The 21183-nt window shown below is 39.4% G+C and overlaps 1 protein-coding gene across 4 annotated transcripts in view; it reads right to left on the bottom strand.

The window, feature by feature from the left end:
• Positions 1–17120, bottom strand: part of si:dkey-237h12.3 (teneurin-3) — a 259967-nt gene extending 242847 nt beyond the window's left edge. For all 4 annotated transcript variants that reach the window (XM_054791150.1, XM_054791153.1, XM_054791151.1 and 1 more), the window contains exon 1: positions 16788–17120. The gene's annotated coding sequence lies outside the window, so the exon portion shown is untranslated. The remainder of the gene's footprint in view (positions 1–16787) is intronic.
• Positions 17121–21183: the final 4063 nt, after the last annotated feature.

Raw genomic sequence — 21183 nt, 5'->3', positions numbered from 1 at the left:
TCGCTAGTGGCAGAATGACTTGTATTTATTCATTGAATCTTAAAAAAAAAAAAAAAAACGCAAGCACAGCCAAATTCATTTTTTAAGCATAATTGTGCCATGTGGACAACAAGAAGGGGAAAGAACAGCATTTTGACAAATGTGTCCGCTGCAAAAACTCTCTATTCAGTATTGACACCCATTTTTTATAAGAGACAGCATGAATGCAGTGGACCAATGTTTTATTCACTTATCAATAATATGACTGTGGTTTTATTTCACATGAAGGCCATGCTGAACTGTACATGCCTGCAATGTGTCTATGTACTGCGTGCATCTCCATGTGTTCATGTGTCCGTGTACTGTATGTACTGTATAGCCTCTTTCTCACACACAAATCCTATAAAATCACAGAAGATCCCGCACAGAAACAAATTGTTTTCAAAGCAACAACGTAGGGCTGGGCGATATGACCTCAAATCAATATCGCGATAAATTGGCCAGTTTTACCTCGATAACGATAAACGCACGATAAATCCTCGACCACTATACTGTATATCTTTTCCATCTGAAAATAATTGCAGGAAATGCAAATGAACTGCTTTTTGTTGATGTATTGGCCAACTGGCACACATTACTTTTAATAAAATATAATGCACGTAATGGGACACACCTATAAAGCCTTCTGATAAAAACTCCAAAAAGCGCCAACAACACTTCATTTACATAAGGTGCTTTGGGTGGTCACGACAGTTTTCATACTGACTTTGCGTTTCGTGTTCTTTTGCTCAACATCATCTTTGTGGAACCCAAAGTAAATCTCCTTCAGACTGCGGTCCACAAATATAAATGTGTGGTACATACCCTGGCAGACTACATCCTGTACACACATGTACTGTACTAAGCTACACATAACATGACTGGCATGCAATTACATTACTAATGGCCACTTATCACACCGCACAAGAAGATCGGTGTTGACATCAACCCAACCTACCACAACCATGTCAAGTAATATATTCCAATAATAATAATACCATTTATAAATATAGTGACTTTCTCATTTTTCTAACAATTCCAGACATTCCATTGTCATGTTATTTGCCTATATGTGTGTGCCATGTTGGCTTTACAAACTGGATAGATAACCATCATCAAAATGACCATTTACACAACGAAAAGAGAATTTCACATGTTCTTGTATCCATGTGACCATCTATTCGTGACATCAAATAAAGCATGGAAACCTTAAAAACTGCTACCAACAGCAAACTAATCATGGTCTCCTACAGAGATGCATTTCTAATGCTTTTATTGTCTTGTTCTTTATTTGTGTATTTGTGTCATTTTGCATAATTGGTCAAGATGTACATGTTTTTTTGTTTTTTTTGCTTTAAAAATCAATATATTTCAAGTCAAGTATTTGTGTATCATTCGAGCGGCGTTACGATGAATACAAAGAGAAAAAAAAAGTATTTTCAGCGCATGATTGGGAAAGCAGTATAGCACGTCACAGAGAGCAGCGCTCCAGTATCCAACTGATAACATGGCTAGTTAGCTACGCCAGCGAGTGCGGCTTGTACGGCTGAGGTGTCATGGCGCGTCAACGCGAGTTGCCGATTTGAGCCAAGAAAGGTTGTAGGAGACTTGTAGATTTATATACAAATGCGCCAAAATGTTACTCTACTTTGATTCACTTTCTATGGACTTATTTCAGGAGCAAAATGCGAATGAAAGGGTTGAAAAACCAAGTCGCACGTGTACTCCCTTTTTATTTTTTCTACTTGCACAGTCTATTTCTAGGCGCATAAGCGAGTGAAGTGCTGGCACTGTAGAGCCGCTTCTTCATTTGAACCATCACCCGTCTGTTTCCCTTCTTGTTCAGGCTGGATGGGTGGAGTCACGGCACTACACACGCTGTACCTCGTCTTAAAGGGGACTAAACATAGCACACCAGCACATACAAAAAATATTCATCCATCCTTCACTCCATCCTTCCAAAATGAATCACTTAGATGCCCGTAATGTTTGTTGTGAGTTGTACCGATTATCCGGGAGGGTTGGCATTTCTGTATTTGTTTATCTGTTATATGTTAAAAGTGTAAATAGACGGTGTAAATGCTATTTCTTTTCTTGAGCCTTTCTTCCCGCTTCTTGGTACATGATGGTACATGGTACATGGTGCATTGCTATCAGAGACAAAGTCAGTGTTCACACAGTTTAAAGGTTTTTTAATTGTATTAAAAATAACAGCAATGTATTTGGTTACAGCGCTGGACTCATGAATGAGGAAGATTGACGAAGAGCCTAAAGTGAAAGTCTATAGAGCATATAAAGCTGAGAAAGTGAAAGTTAAGTTTGTGAGACAGAGAAAAAGCGAGAACAATGCACCTGTTGTGTGTTTGCCTTTGTCGCAGTATTTTTCCATGAGTCATATCTAATTGTTGTGCAACTCTGATAGTGCTTGGTGAGTGTGTGTGTTAAGAAAACCTTCTGTGAGAAGCTATTAGACAAGAAAATTCACTGAGCTAATAGACTGATTCTAATAATGTGTAATAATAATGTCTAACAGCAACAGGCTGAGTTAGCATGAATATCACACAATAAGACATTTCAAAAAGCTTTCCAGAATTTCCGGCAGGGAAAAAAAATCAAATAAATGAGGATCTGGATAAAGGTGCAGATGCAAGAATGTGTTTCCTCACGAGCCTAATGGCCACGCCCATCATCCTGCACATAAACACGATGCTCTACTGTTACTTTTTTCTGATTTCAGCCTTGTGACATTTTATGTTGAGATTAAGGTCATAGTTGGTTTTAATTTGGGGACAGTAAGGAAACAAGATGCAAAACATAAAACTGCTTCACTTTTGTGTAAAACAGCCATGATTATTTTCAAAATGAAACGTAAAAAATTGTAAGCTGCTAGTTTTTTGCGGTTAATTGATTCCAGACCCCTAAGTAGGATTCTTTATTTATAAACTAAATATTTCCGGCGTTAGAGCACAAGAAACCTGTTTACGACCTTCTAAATACGTCTTTTAACATTATTATAGCCCTCTAGACATGAAAAAACACCCCTATGGACACCTTTACACTCTTATTACCCAATATAGTCGACATAATAAGACATATAAGACATGAATAAGACTCATGCTCACATGCTCATGTTGCTGTAAGTGTGTTCCGGGACTAGAGGAGTTGAAGTGGCGGGGGGCGAACAGGAAATGACGTCGGGGGATCAGCGTTGACTTTTAGCTTGGCGTGGGTTATGGCCACGCCAGTAGCCCGTTTAAAGGAATCTTGTGCCTGTTGTTTGCTCATTCAAACCTGCAATAAAAGCCTGACGTTCCGGCAATCAAGTCTGGTGCTTGTGTGTCTCGCCGAACATTAGAGCTACATTAGTGACACGTAGTGATCAGTGTAGAATACAACTATCATCGCATCTTTTTTGAATGTGTTTTTTAAATTAATAATAGGCCATATCCAACCACAGAATAGCATAATTTATTAATTGATATATTTTTTAAAAACCATGATAGTCCCGAAATGTGGTGAGGGATTACTATAATATGGAATCACTCCTTCATAATGTAAGTAGTTACCAACGCTGCTACTCCCAATGTGTACTGGGGTAACTCAGTACGCCTCTGTCCCGTACCGAATGCTGGGATTAGAAACACATGTACCGTTACATCCCAAATTGCCATGATAGCATTGGTAAACCCACACATCTTTGTGCCTGTTTATAAGAACTGTCTAAAAAAAACATACAAAAGCATCAAGACAACAAATTATTTTTCCTTCCAAACATGAGAACAAATGCTGGCCTTGCCAGGAGGGTCAAACGCGGACAACCATCCCCTTGCAGCGCGGCCGTGCATCCCCGTTATTTGAAATGCTGCCGGCGTCACACAAAGCCTGCGAACAACACATTTTCATGCAGAGAGACCGCCTCAAACTGCTGACGGCGGGCGGCATTCCAATGCATCGCACAAACTCAGAGTGCGTGCAGCAAAAAAGAAGATGGGGTGGATGATAGTGGGTGGAGCTAGGAGGAGGGGGGGAGGGCATAGGTGGATCACAATGGTGGCAGACATCAGCAGAGAATGGAGGACGGGGGTGTTTGCATTCATGCTGCAATGGCTGTGCAACACCTCCATGATTTGAAAACTCGCCCCAAAAAGCACAGCAGGAGTTCGCAAATGTGTAAATAAAACATCATTTAAAGAAATACAAATGACACGAACTAAAGGAATGCAATATTTTCCTCCTACTTTACAGAGAATATTATATCAAGTTTGTTTTATCTTAAGGCACATTGTGCCACAAAACCCTCTAAAATAAAACACATCAAGTAACCGGGGGCTTTTATTCTCCGCTCGTCAGCGTTTTAAGGAGAATGTAGGTCACTGCGGCCCGCCATCGGCATATTGAGAGACTGCAGGCCTTATTAAAGAAACATCAATCTGGAAATTCAACCATGTTACGCTCGCATTTTTTTTCCCGGCTTCCAGCGGTGAGACTCGGAGGCTTTGCGGGCGCAATGAACCTCCCCCATGCGGCCATCACACAGACACAAGCACAGGGGTTGTGTCAAGACGGCGTTTGAAGCAGGACGGAGGAACCGTGGACAAGCCGAAAGGACGCCGGGCACCCCACTGAGCTGTCCAGACCCCACAAAAGACCAGAGAGGAAAAGTCTGGCAGGTCCGGACTTCTTCTTCTGGGAAAACTCCTACTGGGCCTGATGCTGCTTTGAGCGGGACAAGATATTTGTAGTCCGCACCAAAACAAACACGTGTTGATTACAGAAGAGCCTCCGAAGTCCGACCAACATTTAGTGGAAGAAATGAAACTAAAACCATCATCACACAACACACCAGCTCAATGAAGATCCAACACCTCGTGGTAATAATACACGTGATGCGACCGGATATCCGGTTTGACAAGCGAACAATTCGGCTGTATCGATTCCTGCTGTATCGATAAGAATCAGCCATTGATCTTTCGATTGATTGTGGAGACATGCGCTGGGCATCGTGAGAGAAGCAGTCAGTTGAAAGAGTGTCTTTTTAGCAACGCGAGAGCCTGGGCTGCTGGTGTTGCTGGTCATGCTCCATAGCTTGCCATGACTGAAGACGAGACGAAGCAGCGCTGGCTAGCTCGTCACCGCGAAAGATTTTCAACACATCAGCAATTTTACAAGGAGGTCGCAAAACTTTGCCAGCCAGGCCAATAGAGGTGAATATGGTCCCTTTTTAGCTTTGTAACTTGTTTACTTTGAAAGCTGAAACAGCATTTTCATTGCACCCATGTGACAAATAGTCACATATTTACTTATTGTCTTATTGTTTATTGTCATTTCACACAGTATACAATGAAACTTAGTTTGGTGACGCCACTTCCATTTCTAGCAACATTAACACATGTTAAAACTTCAATGCTCCAAATATAACAGGTATAAAAATATACAAAAAGATCCAGCAAGTCTTTTTTTGGTCTGTGTATAAACAGTAAATACATTTGACATGTTATTCTGTTGACTTTATTTTTGCCACAGCCTTACAGCATGCTTGGGGATATGATGTGCTCTTTCTCAAATTTAAAAATACTGTAAGAATGCCACTTTCATAAAAGTGGCCTCTTTATTTTAAAATATAAGACTAATGTCTACATCAACAAACATTACCAGCAGAATCAAATTGAATCAAATTGAATCAAATGGAATCGTATCATTTGTACACTGCATCGAATCGTTTATAAAACATATCGTTTTTGAATCATATCGTATTCGAATTGGATCGTCTATCACAAAGAGATCTACATTTCTAGTCAATGAAGTGGGAGTGATTTTACTTTATTTTCGTTTTATTGAGTTTGCTTATACAGTGGCTTACACTTGTATGATAGTTAAGAATGGCAAAAACCAGGGAATGAATCGGCTGGCCTATTTAATCAGTCAATTATGGGCATTAGAGGATAATCGTTAAACGGAACAGAAGTTGGCCGATGCTGATGTTAACTTATGAACTTATTTTTCATGAATAAAATGCAGGTAATGCAGGTAATGTGGTGTTTTTCATAGAAACTAATGATAGGGCCTGACCGATTATTCGGCCAGACCATTTATAGCCATTAGAGAATCGATGTTTACCAGAAAAGTTGTACTTTTTGCACTATGGCCTACCCCTTCTACATTGGCAGTAATAAGAACTCTGGTACGGAGGGCGCATGTGAAAGTCATATAGACTTTGCATGATTATTTTATTTCCTAGAGCAGCCATCACCAAAAGCATATAAAAGTGAATGGACGGACCGATATATGTTCATTCTTCCCGAATCGAGTGCCAGACCGCTGTGTCTCTTGTGCTCTGAAACTGTAGCGCTGGTCAAAAGTGCAAATGTGATGAGACATTACCTGACAAAGCGCAAATCATTCAAGGAGAAGCATCCAACCAAGTCGGATGTGAGCGCGTGGGAAATAACGTTGCTTGGAGCCCAGTTTGAAATTTCTGTGAGCGTTATAACACATTCATTTACAGCACAGCAAGGTGCAAATGACTGTTCACTAAGGATGGCATGCATATTGGGCAAAACAAAAAATGTTCACTGACGGGAGAGTTGTGAAGGAGTGCTTCTGCTACAGAGATCTGACTCAAAGGGAAACAAAACCAGGAATTGTGTGACAAATTCAGGCAAATTCTAATGTCAGACAAGAAAATCTGCAACTGAAAGAGGGTGTACTGTTGCAGCTCTTCTGTTAAAGAAACACTTTAAATTAAATTGCTATATAATATTTTTTCAGAGGAACCGGTGCAGATTTATTTAACTTAAAAATAAGCCTCTTGTGTTCATTCATTGTTTGTGCACTGAAACCTTCTACAGTATTATTTACGTGAAATTTGGTCCTGTTTTCTTTTAAATGCAATTTAAAATGCAGGTGCCAAGATAATGATGTTGTACTGAAACAACAGGGTGATGTGCAGGATTTTATTACATTTGATGTTCAAGTAAGCAGGTTTCTTTGATGCAATGTAATGCAAAATAAGGTTCGGACTGTTGCTGTGACAAAAATTGCATAAACGGACCTTACTCAATTTTAAGACCCCTGTCCTAGAGGTTTACTGCTCTTTTGCACATCATATTTAGGGTTTATTTTATGTTCAGATTGTTCATATTGCTGCTTGTTCCTCACCATTTCTGACGATAAGTATTTGAAAATAGTAAAAAGTTCTCCCTTCAATTTATATCGTTGTAACAAGTGTTTGGAACTACATTTAAGCCATGAAAAGCAGGCATTTTGTATTTTTTTTAATTGGAAAATATGAAAATGTAATGGGCTGATATATCGGATATCTGTATCGGCTCCAAAAAACTCCATGCTGCCAGAGTAGCCAGTAAACACGGTGTATGTTCCTCCTCCTCCTTGCTCTTGACCCAGAAAGTCCAGCAGTGCGCGCTGAGCCATAAATGTTAATGTGCAGGTTAGCGACCCCCGCTCCCAGAACTGGACCGGCGGGACATCATCCACGGGTAATCACGTGGACACTTTCATGCTTACATCTCATTTCCTGTAACTAGTTCTTCAGGAAAAAAAGGTCCATTTCATGGCAAATCACCATGTGTTGTGATGGTGCACACACACACACACACACACACACACACACACACACATGCTGTACACGTACGTGCATCAAGGTAGAAACAATAATGCCAAACACACGAGGTCGTGCTGGGAGTGCGTGGCGGCTACAGTGGCCATTGCCTTAGAGACACAACGTCCTTTGCTCCAATCGCAATGCAGCGACATGAATCACTGCTACACCATCCATCCATTCATTTTCTATGCCGCTTAATCCTCATTAGGGTCGCGGGGGTTTGCTGCAGCCTATCCAAGCTGACATTGGGCAAGAGGCAGGGTACTAGACTGGTCGCCAGCCAATCGCAGGGCACATGTAGACAAACAACCATTCAAACCGGAGTAGCTGGAAAAAACCCGTGCACTCACGGGGAAAACATGCAAACTCCACACTTGATCGGAACCCAGATCTTCCCGATCTCCCACCCTAAATTCAACAATCGCTTTCAGCGTTTTTGTGGGGGGGTTTTATTTCAAACAAATGCATCCCTCATTTACATCTGCACAATCTACAGTATATATCCGAAATTCTACCTTTACAATGCAAAACAATCATGCTGATAATTTTACATTTGAAAATGATTAAAAGTTGATTATTGTGGCACTTTGGATTCAGCATTCATGGTCCTGCAAATTCCCATATTTTTGTTTTTGAAACAAATTTGAAATAAATAAATATTCAAATGTATATAATATTTAATTTTGATTGTATTTCTCTGAAAATAGGCAGTTTTTTTTCACAGAAAACACATCTTGTTCACTCTAAGTCGGTAATCAATTCTAAATGTGCGATATTACAGGTGAAATGTACAGCATACATGTGCCACAATTCCCACAATGTCTCCATATTTATGTCTTTCTGCTTCACTGATCATGTTTTTCCCTCAAGTGTTGGGATTTCCCAACTTGTTCAGCGGTCCTTGAAGGCACCATAGTTGTGTGCTGTGACTGGCTACACTTTGACTCTGATTTGTTCATGGATCATCTTGCATTATCATTCATTAGTGGTGAGTACCTGCGCATTTTATACGTTAAATGCATTTACTAAGTGTGTGAGACATATCTAAGGCTTCAACCTGGATTGTGCATTTAGCTTGTTCAAGTGAACAATGGCAATTGAAGAGAGAAGAGGAGGGTTCTGGAGCTCAATCTAATCTAATAATTACAACTAGGGACGTCCCGATCCATATTTTTTGGCTTCCGATCCGATCCAATTTTTTAATAGTCTTGCCAATCCGATACTGATCCTTTTTTTTAAATAATAATCTTTTGTTAAAAACATGAATTTGTGGACTTGAATATGGTTATGAAAATAGCTCCTCGAATCATTAAAAATAAAGCAACCAAAGTATTGCTGAATTTACTTTTTTGTCACACAGCATGACCAACAATATTGTTTGGCTTTTGTAACAAACCTCTGTGAGTCAAGTTGCTGATCCAATAAAAGATCCAAAAAAAGTCCATCAAAAAAAAATACAATTGGAAAAAATGGGCGTGCAAAATACTTTTAGGGTAGGACTAATTTCACATGGTTATAGATCAATTTGTGGTGTGATTTAGAATATATGACTTTTTTTTTAACAAACACTTTTCAGCTCAATAGTATTTATTGAGGGTCCCTAGTATAAACAACCAGCGGTTAGAGCAGTACTTCCTGTGCGAGCAGTGGCAGACGCAGACACCTAGCCGATATTATCCGATCTTCAAAATAAATCCTGAAGATCGGATCAGGACATCCCTAATTACAACAGTCACTTTTACTGCAAATGCTGATCCAAAATCGGAAGAGAACGTCAACATCTGGCTGGCAACTGGATTTGGAGGGGGAGGAGCGAGCCGTGTGTTAAAAGTAGACATATTTATAGCTGATTTTTGTTATAAGCTATTGGCGTGGAATGTGACTGCAATGTTTCTTTATTCCTGTCAATTTTATAGTAGTTTTAGGTAAGCGTTTTACAGTAGATTGCGTTGCATATGACAAATAAACTTGAATTTAACTCAGTTTGACTGTATATTTTTCAATAAATCAGATATTGACATATTGCTCATGTAGGAGGTCACTGTGAGAACACAAAAAGGTTTTTTGTGGGTGTGGCGCATAAAAAGGGGTTCCCAACTACTACAAAAAATATCTTTATCAGCATTAGATCAGCAATATTATATTATATTATTATATAATTTATTATATTTGTGACTGTGCTACTGAAAAGTACTACCACCTTAATTTTATTCATATTAATATCAATAAATTATACTGTACAACATTTTTTAAAGAAATTAACACAATAATTAATTGAAAACCAAATTTGTTGGGGTTAAAAAATATATATGAATTTAAAAAATTGCTTACTGTGGTGTACAGCAGTACTGCATCATACTGAGTCCTAATATTTTGGTGACCTACATAAAAAAAAGAGCTCAACACTAATAAACACGTTCGAAAACATAGGCAGACTTTTTAATCGGGCGCTTGTATCACATTGTGCAAGTGTACCTATGTCGTGGCAAACACTTCATGTTTACATGCACTGTTTACATTTCCTATAATCCTAAATGCATCACGGCACGTTTTCCCATCACCGCTCTCTGTCAGGACCTCTGTGCGTCCTCAAGGGGAAGGAAACGCACTGCAGAGGTGAGAGTGCACGACCGTCAACACCCGCTCGGCCGTTAATAGCCGCAGATTAGCGGGGGCCACAATTATGCAGAGTAAATATGACATGGAAGCCGCGCCTCCGACCCGAGGGGGAGAATGAGCAGTTTGCCAGGCGGCGGCATTAACCTTCACGTGTTTGCTCCGACGTGTTGAGTCGGCCATGCTGTTTGCCGTCTCCAACTCATATAAGGTCACGTCGCCACAACGGGGAGCGAGGGGCAAAGAGCCGACTGTCGACTCTACTCCAAACTTTTTTTTTTTTTTTCCGCACCGGGAGACGGCTTGATTAGCGGCTAACAATCTATAAAACTGCCGAAGGCCAGCTGGCGTGCGTACTGAAGGGGCCAATTGTCATCACACACAATATTTAATTCACCGCAGGGGTCGGGAGAGCACATGGAGACAGAGTGGAAGTGTACACAGATCCTCTATTATCCATGAATCAACCGGATTTTACATCACCTGCCATTGAACACAGCAGATGATTGATGCGTACACACTTTATTAGGTACACCTGCACATTCTAATGCAGCCAAGGATGAGCGTGCCACTCTGATATAATAAAATCAGTGTCTGCTGTTCACACCATAATAGAATATCACTCTTGAACACATTATAATGGGACTGTCCGTGAATGTAGCTTGTCGTTCCAACTCCGGGGAAATACCCCCCATCTAAAAGCACTCACAGGCTCCTCCATCTTGCTTATGACATCAAAAAATCCACAAAAACAAGCGACAGAAGCTCACTTTCCGTCCATAATAGTGACATGCACAGGTGTCACACAGGCCAATTATGCAAATTAGACGATAATGATGACATCACCTACATCGCCCACCCTTCCCAGGAACCTGAAAATACGTCATTTTAATAAATAAACAAGCTGCAGTCCTCCTATGGCCCGTGTGCCACAGTTTGGACACCACTCATACAAGAGCCGCATCACAAATTCAGCCTTTACAAAAAAGATAATAATGCTCACTTTTGATTGGCAGAGTGTGTTTATTATGTGCTTGTAGAACCACTGAGTTGTTTAATAGTTTGGCTCCCGAGTGTAGTTATAAATAGGGTAACCAAAATATTAGAAACAGCTGATATAGTGCAACATATCATTCATTAAAGACCTCGCTGACAAATAACCTGGGAAATTCTCAACTAATTATAGTGTCATTTTTAGTTGAATATTGAAGAATGTTATCTCACGGAAAAACACTGCTCATAAAGTTTTAGTTCACAAATATAATTGTTGTGTTTTAAGGATTTACGCCCACCTTTAAATGTCACTGGATGGTCTCTGGCGTGACTCTTTTTTTTCTTCTCTAGCAGATATTTAAAGGAAATTACATTCCTTTTGCTCAAAGAATACACAAAATGGTTAGTTTTTTTTCTTTACAGGACACTTTATTAGGTACAGCAGCACGTTCGAATGAAATCCCAAGCAAAATAGGCTCACCAAATTATTAGAAACAGCCGCCAGCATGTGCACCACACAAACCACGAAGGTAAACCATATTGTTAAATGATTACTCACTGAAAATGAGCATTTGTGATACAACTCTTGCGTTGCATTCAATCCGCCTGGATCAACATTTTGCTACAAAAGCCAATTTTAGCTCTAATCAATTATTAGAGCTCCAGAACACTCCCTTTCTCTCTTCAACTGCCATTGTTCGTTCACGACACAATGCAGGTTTAAACCCAAAACAAAGCAATCCCTCGCCACTTCACGCTTCGAATTTCGCAGCTTTGCTCTATTTGTGTAAAGAAAAATGCATTAATTAATAAATTATCACTCGTTCATGGTTGAATACAGGCCAAAATATGCATATTTAAGCAAAGTGTATGGAATTTTTACCTAAATTACGCATTTTCAAGCATAAAAATGACTAAATGTACTAAAATACAAATATAAGGTATTTAAAAGACGGATTCAAAGACTATTTTGGGTAACAGGAGTGTAAAAGTGACTACAGTGGTGTTATTTCATGACTAGAGGGCTCTAATAATGTTAAAAACCATATTTAGATGGTCGTAAAGGGGTTTTCTATGCTCTAACTATGAAAATATTTGATTTACAAATAAGGAATCCTACTTTATGGCAATTCACTCATCACGGTCGGATCTGGAACCGATTAAATGCAATAAACCAGGGATTACTGTATGCCTCACCCACTTATTAAAGGCATTTCAAGTATAAAATGCGCAGGTACTCACCACTAATGAATCAGATAAGATGGTCGATGACTGCCACACCTCATGCTTCTGTAGCCAAACAAACACACAACTATGGTGCATTCAAGGGCCACCGAACAAAGTGAAAAATCTCAAACCTTGACAAAAAAACATTATCAGCGAAGCATAAAGACATAAACATGTAAAAATGGTGTTTATTAGAGTGGTAAATGTACAAGTATGCTGTACATTTCACCTGTATTATCACGGATTTGTAAATTATTGCCAACTGCAAAAAAAACCCAACAAATTCTGACCCAAATCTGCAAATTTGCGGGTCGTGAATGCTGGACAGCGAAGGTGTGAGGAGTCACTGTATTGCGTTTCGTGAAGTTGTCAAAAAAGGTGTCTGGCCATCGTTACGACTACATTGGAGATGATGGGAATACAAGCGCTCGCCTTCCCAGTGCGCCATCACAAATGTTCAATATCAGACAATAAGTGTCATCGAAATGCCTGCACGCGGCGCTTTAAGCAAGACGGACGGCAACTCGGCTGGTCCGGCGACATTCCCGCCACTAAGTGTGAGCGGTGACGGAGCCGAGGGCGAAAGATGACGACATCCGTCACGTTTAAACAATCATCCCAACAGCGCGCCTGACACCTTGCGTCTATTTCCCGGCCATAATCAAGGTAAATGACGCGACGCGGGACGGGTTAACAAGCCCTTCATCTGCCATAATTCTGCCCCCAGGCCTCAAGTGGCAAAGACGAGTGTGACTTTACTTCTTTGGGGGTTTTTTTCCTGTCGCAAGACGGGGAAAAAGGAGACCAGGATGACCTCAGTCACTTTGCGACGATGGCAATAAATCAGTTTGGCCAAACAGACGCACTTCTCCTCAAAATCGGATCAGCGTTTGCGCGGAGCACTTAAGACGGGCGGCCATGCTTCATGCTCAATAAAAAGGGCGGGAAATGGAGCGCTACCGACGTCCAGACTCGACTGTTTGGTCGCAATCGCATCTAGAATCACTGCACTCGCACTAAAACAAGATCAGAGCACTAAAGAGCACCCAGGAGCGACAACGGCAACCATTCTTCTTTTTCTAAAGGCTGGGCTGGTGGTGGTACGTTCAAGACACGGAGCAAAGTTGGGAAAAGTGGTTACTGAGGAGAAACCAGTTCACAAGGCAACTACACTAAACACACACCCGAACCTCTAAAAAGGAACACAATCACCGAGTCGATAGTTTTTACCTTTGAAAAGAATGGAAACAAACATTATCTGTTCCAGGGTTAACATTAGTCGCTGGCATACACGTTTCAAAATAAAATAAGTTAAATGTTGATAAAAGTAAGAAAAATAAAACCCTTTTAAATGATTAACTTTAACAATGAAGGCGTCATGCAAAGGCGTTTTTTTTTTAATTTCTGTCATACAAGTGGAAAAAGAAGCTAAGCAGAGTTAATAGCAAGACGTCACAACTATAAACCCTTTTAAGTCTTAACTTTAAACCAACTTTAAACTTAAGTCTTTACTATTAACCACTGTTAATAGTAAACATAAAATCAATAAAACTGCTCAAGTATGAATTTTAACTTTAAAAAAAAAAACACCTGGTTTAGGAAACATAAAATCAACTAAACCTCTTAAGACTTAACTTAAATACTGTTAAGTACACAACTTAAGTACTGTTAATGGTAAGAAGTAAAATCAATAAAACCTCTTAAGTCTGAATTTTAACTAAAAAACAAGTTCAGCACTGTTGATGGTAAGACATTAAAATCAATAAAACATCTTAAGTCTTACATTTAAAAAAACAAGTTTACCACTGTTAATAGTAAACATAAAATCAATAAAACCTCTTTAGTCTTAACTTGAAAAAACAAGTTAACACCTGTAAATGGTAAGACATAAAATCGACAAAACCTCTTAAGTCTTAACTTTAAAAAAGAAGTTAACCACTGTTCAAGGTAAGACGTAAAATTAATAAAACCTCTTAAGTCTTAACTTTAAAAAAGAAGTTAACCACTGTTCAAGGTAAGACGTAAAATTAATAAAACCTCTTAAGTCTTAACTTAAAAAAACAAGTTAACCACTGTTCAAGGTAAGACGTAAAATCAATAAAACCTCTTAAGTCTTAACTTAAAAAAAAAAGTTAACCACTGTTCAAGGTAAGATGTAAAATCAATAAAACCTCTTAAGTCAAAATCAACAAAACCTCTAAAGTGTGAACTTGAACTTCAAAAAATAAGTTCATCATTTTTAATAGTAAACATAAAATCAATAAAACCTCATAAGTCTTAACTTTAAAACACAAGTTAATCACTATTAATGGTAAGACACAAAATCAATAAAACCTCTTAAGTCTTAACATTAAAAAACACAAGGCAACCACTGTAGTATGTACAATAGTAAACATAAAATCAACAAAACCTCTTCAATCTTAGCTTTAAAAGACAAGCTAACCACTGTGAATGGTAAGATGTCAAATCAATAAAAACTCTTAAGTCAAAATCAACAAAACTTCTAAAGCCTGAACTTTAACTTCTAAAAATAAGTTAACCACTGTTAGTAGTAAACAAAATCAATAAAACCTCTCGAGTCTTAACTTTAAAACAGAAGTTAATCGCTATCAATGGTAAGACAAAATCAACAAAACCTCAGGCATAACTCAATCCATGTCGCATATGACAACACAAAACACATTCTTAACTGCCATGCAAGCGTAAAAAGAAGTCAACCACTGCAAAACCCAAAATAGAGTCAACAATGTTAACTTTGCTAACAAGTACGTAAGTCATGGAGGCTGACCTTTCTTTTTTTGTCATAAAATGACAAAAAAAAGGCAAAGATACAGCAAAAGCACATCTTATGAGGTCCTGCGATCCGCCGGGCAGAACAGAGACACCAAATCTGACTTTCAAAGCGTATTTTATTCGGAAAGCCTTCTGTAGCCTATACACAAAAATCAACAGCTCATATACCAAATTAGCCTTTAAGGCAAGTAGGGGTGTCCGCACTGTTTCCTCCGACGGCCGCGTGCAGGAAAATGGAAGCAACCAACGTACGTTGCTTAAAAACTGTATTAAAAAAATGAGGAAATTAAGAAATGTTGGTTGAAAACTCAAAATGTCACGGTTAATTCTTAGTTATTTGTTAATAAGTAAATATATTTTTCACAGATGATACCCAAAAATGTCATATTTTAAGTATAAGTTGACATCTTAATGACAAAATCGTGTTTTATTATTTTTTCCTCTGGGTTTTTGTAAAGGTTACATTTGATAATCCATGAACAGCTGGATGTCGGTCTAATATATTTGTTAAGCACTGTCGGTCAACGTATGCATGCTAGGCTATGCTAACGTTTTGCTTTTTTGTCTGCATTGTGGCCCAAAACCTTGTTTTAATAGGTTCCGATGTGGAAATAGTATTTAATTGCGTTTTTCACATGTGCCACAGGCCAGTTTAAAAACAAGCTTTGGGCCGTAAATAGCCCCCGGGGCCGCACTTTGGAAGCCACTGCTCTATAGGGGATTCACACAGTAAGTCCAAAATGTTCATCGATTATTATTATTATTATTATTATTACGACCTCTGCCACGCAGGTTATATTTGTAACTTCGCTAAACTTTCGTGGGGCACCGGCCAAGGACGACTATGCCATGAAATTAACATCGGGAGTGCGTTTTTAGACATTTCCCTTCTTATGCTAAGCGAATAATGCAGGACTTTGAGGAGGTGGCATATTACGGGCTATTCTGTGCGCTGTTGTTCTTATGAGATGACACATTGCATGTTATTATCGTACAATCTAGCAGCCAATGAGTGCAGACAAATGCATCCGTAACCTTTGAACATTTTCAGAACTTTCTGCACACAAGCCATAAAATAAGAGCGCTCAAAATTAAAGATAATTAAAACATAAAGAAATAAAAGTGTGTGATGTCAGGTGGGTCGACATTCGCCGATAAAATGAATGCCCCCAAAGGTAGAAAAATAGCAAAATTCTTATAAATGAATGTAATATTTTGTATAAAAACATATGCATTTAATAAATAATGGAAAGTTATATTCGATTATTTGCCGTAAATATAACTCTTTGGCAGAACAAGCACAACTTTGCCGCATTTGTGCATAAAAGTCATCAGTCTTAATCAATGAAAGAACGCTAGAAAAAGGAAGTTAGTGCTTGTGAACCACGCCGGTGTGGCTTATGAGTGGACCCACAGCACCAACGGTGGCATTGAGCGGACACTGCGCGGAGCTCCTGCGAGGATCATTCAGGGAGGATGCAACCGATAAAAGAAGAAAAAAAATAAATATCCAACTCACCTGCGTGAAGCTTGTGCGTCAAACTTCCCCGGTCCAAACTTTGTCCCGCAAACGCAGCGAATTCACGCACTTAGAGCTCCATCGCGGAGGTCCCGGTTTGAGTCTCCACGCTTGGAGAAGCGGTCCAGCACAGACAGCACACCTCCTGGGTTCTCTAAATCTTCGGCACCGAAGCCAGTGTTACTCTCCAGAAGCGGGGTCGGGGAAAAAAAGGACGAGGAGGTCCAGACAGCAATCGTGGGTGTTCTTCAGGGAAGAGGATGGATGGATGGATGCACAAGCAGCCTAGCTCAGCTGCTTCCTCACAACCGACGTGCACTTGTCAGCTGATGAAGTGCGTATCCCGCCGCCCGCCTCTGGTCAACCTATCAGCACCGGAGTGGGCCGAGCATGCAGGGGAAAGGGAGGGAGGGAGGAGCAGGTTCTGATGATGATTTGACCTCCTGCAGGGTCACATGCTTACAGCTTCAACAAAATGTGCACAAATGATGTTTGATGCATCTTCAAACTGAAAGTCGCAGCAAATGTGACGGATGAGTGTTGAAATAATGGAGGAGTGCCTTTTTGTCCCAAGTATGAGTATTAATCTAATTAAATGCATAGTGTAGTTAAAATAAAAATTCATTTCAAATAATTAGCAATGCAAATCATTATTTGAGCTTATATTTTTCAATTACTTGGCACATTTAATATTATTTTATAGATTTAGTGTAAATATTTTTATTTTTTATCATTAATTCATCATTTAATTAAAAATGTAATTGGTTTCACATCAAGATAGACAAAAATAGATCATTTATTTATACTTTTTTTAATTTTAACTAAAGTTAGACGTAAGTAAATTAGGATAAAGTAAATAAAAAAATAATAATACATTTTAAAAATCAGGATAAGGGAAAGTAAGGTAAAAAAAAACAAGTAAAATAAGAATTAAAAAATAAGATAAGAATTGGCTAGTAAGGTGTAAAAATGCTAGTTAAGTGTTAACTATTGGGGAAAAAACAGTACACGGACTATACACTCCTATAACATTATGTCTGCGTGGTGGGTCGAGACCCAACATTGGGTGGCATCCTTATGGGTATGAGTGGGTCGCAGACAGCAAATTAAAAAATGACACTAAAATATGCCATTTACTACCTACACTACCGATCAGAAGGTTGAAAGTTGTTTTTATTCATTGAAAGTCAAGTCGTTCAAACCAATGAATAGCTTGAAATGGTACAAAGGTAAGTGGTGAAGTGCCAGAGGTTTAAAAAAATAAGGTTACCCATACCTGAAAAATAATGTGTATTTGAAATGACACAAAAAGGCCTGTTTCAGGGACCACAAAATGGGTCAACAATTTACCGCTGTTCTGATGTTCATCTTGGCAGTTGGTGCTAATTCCCAAGTTCTGGAGTACTTACTACCTCCTCTGTCTGCATAAAAACAGTGTTCGGAACACACTGTGGTACTATACCCTCATGAACATCAGTTGAACCGCATCGCACTGGAGAAAGTCATTTGTTGCTGCAAAAATGGCAAGAAAAAAGGGAATGAACAATGGAAGAGAGACAGACCATCTTAACACTTGAAAATGTAGGTTTTCCTCCAGGGAAATTGGAGGAGTGTTCTGAAACTTTTGTTGGTAGTGTACGTATGACTTGTTTTTTATTTTTATGTCAAAGTAAAATTGAGCAGTGATAAGTGACATATCTTTTTGTGGTCTCATTTAGTGCAATTTTGATATTTCATTTTAATGTCAGCATTATTTTCATGCATGCGGTTGTCATGTTCCTCCTCATTTTCCTGATAAAATGCGTTAATAAATTCCTCCAAAATGGACATGTAATTATGTGTTTGAATGTTTCCAAAGGGAATATAGGGGATTATAAAAAAAAATAATAAATAAAAGTATTTTTAAAAATGACTCAAATAAAAGTGGGTCGTGACTTAATGAGCCATTTAAAATTGTTTCAATAGCTGATATAGACGATTTAAATAATAAATAATAATAAATAAAATAATAAATATAAACAAATAAAAAACAAAAATAAACGTAAAAATGTGTTATTATTACTCATTGGTGTCAACATTTCCTTTTTTATTGTGACACTACGTCTTTTTCATCTATTTTATCATTTTTGCTGGGGGTTTTTATTAGCTTGATTAAGTTCATTTTGTCTTCTTATAAAATGAATGTTGAATTTCTTACGTTCAGACAAGCTTTTTTGAAAGTATTTTAAGCGTAAATTGTACCTTGCCATATTTTGACTGTCGAAAGCCACCATAAATCCAGACGAGGGTGCATGTATGCTGTCTCACACCTGGGACTCTCTCCTCCAGACGCCAGCAAGTGGTGGGGGGCGCGGCCAACCGCTGGCCACGCCTAGGAAGTACAGCTGATACGTCACAGCGGCCAGCTCACTCTTCAGAAGACTCTTCTTAGCACTACAGTCGTCCCTCGCTACACTGTGGTTTTTCAAAAAATCTTGAATAAATGATCTCTGTTTTGTGGTTGACTATGGTGGTCCATTATTAGGAATATATATATATATTAAAAGACAAGTCATATGAAGTATTCTGGCCATGAGGCTTTAGTAATGTGACATTGATGAGATATTACCTCAGATGACATTACCTTAACACTGCATGCAGTCAGCCATGGCATGCCCCCCAAACCTAATAAGTGGTTGGGCCACCCTTAGCTGCAACAACTGCAATCAAACATTTGCAATAACTTGCAATGAATCTCTTGCAGTGCTGTGGAGGAATTTTTGCTGAATTGTTGTCATTCAGTCACATTGGAGGGTTTTCCAGCAAGAAGCGCCTTTTTAAGGTCACGCCACAGCATCTCAATAGGATTCAGGTCAGAACTTTGACTAGGCCACCCCAAAGTCGTCATTTGGTTTTTCTACAGCCATTCAGAGGTGGACTTGCTGGTGTGTTTTGGATCATTGTCCTGCTGCAGAACCCAAGTTGGTTCCAGCTTGAGGTCACCAACAGATGGCCGGACATTCTCCTTCGGGATATTTTTGGCAGACAGCAGAATTCATGGTTCCATTTATCATAGCAAGTCTTTCAGGTCCTGAAGCAGCAAGAGAGCCCCAGACCATCACACTACCACCACCATATTTTACTGTTGGTATGATGTTCTTTTCCTGAAATGCGGCAGATGTAATGGGACACACACCTTCCAAAAAGTTCAACTTTTGTCTCATCAGACCACAGAGTATTTTTCCAAAGGTAACTGAGGCAAGTGAGACCTGCAGTTCTTTGGATGTTGTTGTGGGGTCTTTTGTGACCTCTTGGATGAGTCGTCGCTATGCTCTTGAGGTCATTTTGGTTGGCCGGCCACTCCTGGGAAGGTTCACCACTGTTCCATGTTTTTGCAATTTGTGGATAATGGCTCTCACTGTGGTTCGCTGGAGTCCCAAAGCTTTAGAAATGGCTTTATAACCTTTTCCACACTGATATAACTCAATTACTTTCTTTCTGGGGGGGGGCATCAGGAGGGGCAAGCACTTTTCACACAGGCTCGTGTAGAGTTGGATTTTTTTTCTCTATCCATCCATCTTCAATGACGCGTGTCCTAACTAGGGTTGCGGCCGTGCTGGAGCCTATCCCAGCTGACATCAGGCGAGGGGGGGGTACACCCTGGACTGGTCCCCAGTCAATCGCAGGATTTTTTTCTTCCTTAATAATAAAAAAATGCATTTAGTGTTCAGTTGTGTTGTCACTGACTAATATTTACATTTGTTTATGATCTGAAACATTTAAGCGTGAAAAACATGCAAAAAAATAAGAAATCAGGAAGGGGGCAAACACTTTTACACACCACTACACACTCCCCACCAGTTGCACTGTGGGATTTTAAGGAGATTCGAAGTTGAGCTTCAAAATGTAAAAAGAAGTAATGGGACTGAGACAAGGCCGCACGGTGGCCGAGTGGTTAGCATGTTGACCACTCAGTCCGGAGATCGGGAAGACCTGCGTTCGACTCCACATCTCTGCGTGGAGTTTGCATGTTTTCTCCGTGCGTGTGTGGGTTTTCTCCGGGTACTCTGAGTTTCCTCCCACATGTTCGGTTAATTGGTGACTGTAAATTGTCCATAGGTATGAATGTATGAATGACTCTATGAATAGTGTGAAAGGTTGTTTGTCTGTATGTGCCCTGCGAGGGTGTACCCCGCCTCTCGCCCAAAGTCAGCTGGGATAGGCTCCAGCGACCCGAATGAGGATAATCGGCATCGAAAACGGATGGATTGCCTGAGGCAAACCATTTTTTTGAGTAAGCAAACAATCATTAAAGTGAAACTGGCTGATCGTCAGCTGATTAAAAGTTTAAGACCATAGCTAAAAAACAAACAAAACCTCCCTAAAGTAGAAATAAAATGTTGAAAAAATGACTCAG

Source organism: Dunckerocampus dactyliophorus, chromosome 11 (genome assembly GCF_027744805.1).
Source record: "Dunckerocampus dactyliophorus isolate RoL2022-P2 chromosome 11, RoL_Ddac_1.1, whole genome shotgun sequence".
NCBI lineage: Eukaryota > Metazoa > Chordata > Actinopteri > Syngnathiformes > Syngnathidae > Dunckerocampus > Dunckerocampus dactyliophorus.
This window is presented reverse-complemented; position numbering and strand designations above follow the sequence as displayed.